This window comes from Galeopterus variegatus, unplaced genomic scaffold (genome assembly GCF_000696425.1).
Source record: "Galeopterus variegatus unplaced genomic scaffold, G_variegatus-3.0.2 Scaffold536, whole genome shotgun sequence".
Lineage (NCBI taxonomy): Eukaryota > Metazoa > Chordata > Mammalia > Dermoptera > Cynocephalidae > Galeopterus > Galeopterus variegatus.
Window position 1 is genome coordinate 12414 of NW_007726647.1, and position 1940 is coordinate 14353.

Below are 1940 nucleotides of genomic sequence, written 5' to 3' on the forward strand. Positions count from 1 at the left end.
CTCGCTGGCTTGACAGCAACCAGCTCAGACAGGGAGAGAACATCTACTGGGACCTGTGTCCTGAGAAAGTGACAGATCCATGGTTAAGCCTCCACATAGAACCGGGGGTCTTAGCCCTGTGTGCACTGACCCCCAAGAAATACATGAATAGAAATTCAGGGGGTTCGTATATTTGGGTGGGAATAATGGCAACTTTGTTTCATTTTAACTGAATTTTAGCATTTTCTTCCATTATGAAAGTGGACAACAAAACCCAGTGGTATCAGCAGGAGATGTGACTTTTGTCACTAACAGAAATCTCAGATATTTTCATCTCACATTACCATTGGTGGAGATGTCTCAAAATGTCATTTATTCTCATCATTACTTTAAAATCACTTTGGTTACTCAGCCTGCCACTAGAACTTGTTATTTGAAACATGAGCAAAGAAACACATGTATCCCTGTGATCCAATTTTGTTTTTATTATTCTTATTGCTGTATTTTAATTGCTTTCCTTTGTAATCCTTTGTTTCGGTTTTTATGCATTTAAAAACATTATCCTAATGGGAGTCCATAGTCTTCAGAAGAAGGTTCGTGGCAGTAAAAAGATCCAAACCCTGTTATGGAGAGACTCCCAGGAACAAGGGAAGCAGGTGTTCTCCAGTCAGTAGGGGGTCCTCATTCAATCCTCGCAGAGGTGAGCCAGGAAATCTTAGAAATGAGGGTTCTGGGGCAGGGGCCGGAAAGCTAGTGCCCAGAAAAGAACTTGATTCCACCTTGTCTTCTTTTCTTTTCTCCCTTTTTTTTTAAAACTTGTATTTACTGTTTCAACTTCTGAACTTTTTCACTGTGCCCAGCACGGAGCTTGACAAGAAAGGCAATCTTGGCACCTGCAGGGTGGAGTAGAAGGTGAGAACCTGATGGAATCAGTCTGTGGCTCCTTAGATTGGGGTTTGTGGTGGTGGCTAGGGACCCACAGGCAGCCCTCAGTTTCCCAGTTGGGCATCTAAGAGTGATAGAGCTCAAGTTCCAGGGCTTTCCCAGAGATGGGCTGTGTTGGCTGTCACTCAGGGCTGGTGAGACAGGGTGCAGAAGTGAACTGGAGTGAGCCCACAGCACCTGCCCTGGGTCTGGTGGGAGACTCCGAACTTCACAGCCCGGACCCCTGTCCTCATGCACTTCAGGTGTGGGGGGCTGAAAAATGGGCAAATTCTCTATGTCAGAGATGCTAGGGTGGTTCCTCACTCTCACCTTTGCTCCTTCCACAGCACAGCAGATGCTTTAGGGCCCCTTGTCTGATTACGGCTGCAGCTGCAATGGACAGCTCTGTACAGGCTCTCAGCATCTCACCTCCACAGCACATAGGTCTCTCCCTCTGCCTGTCTCAGGGCTATTTCTGAAGCCACAGAGTCAGCTGGGGGACGGGGGAGGGGCTGCAGCCAGGAAGTGCAGGGGAGTCAATTTCCCAGGGTGAGACCCTTAGATAAATGCCCCAGCTTTTCTCCTACTCTGGAGGCTTCTGAAATCCTTGCTGAGTTGAGCCCCCGTCCCGTACAGCCTACACCTTTATAGCACACTTCCTGCTTCCTTCCTCCAGCCCCCTAGGGTCACCTCCCAAATAAACTACCCTCACCCAAGTCCCTTGTCCCAGGTGCTGCTTTCAGAGAGAACCAAACTAAGACACATAGTAATAGAATCTTTAAGCTGGGCACCTGATTGCCCCTGATAAAGGCTACATTTTCCACCTGTGTATTTTAGCCATGTGTGGCCATGTGACTAAGTTTTGGCAAGTGGGATATGAAAAGAGGTGACTGTCACTCAGTTAATAGGAAGGGGCATGCTGCCCTCTGTCCCTTTACCTCTTCCTACTGACCAAAAAGCAGAAGTAGTGGTGAGCCAAGGTGGGGCATGTGGACAAGGACCTTCACCCCTGGTATTCACACCCTTGTGTAGTCTCC

General features: G+C 48.0%; 1 long non-coding RNA gene across 1 annotated transcript; it reads right to left on the reverse strand.

Annotated features, from left to right (window-relative positions):
• Nucleotides 1–440: 440 nt before the first annotated feature.
• Nucleotides 441–1385, reverse strand: LOC103588213. Its single transcript, XR_550292.1, has 2 exons — nucleotides 1234–1385; nucleotides 441–872 (listed from the first exon to the last, which is right to left on the reverse strand). It is a non-coding gene; the product is annotated as an uncharacterized LOC103588213 (long non-coding RNA).
• Nucleotides 1386–1940: the final 555 nt, after the last annotated feature.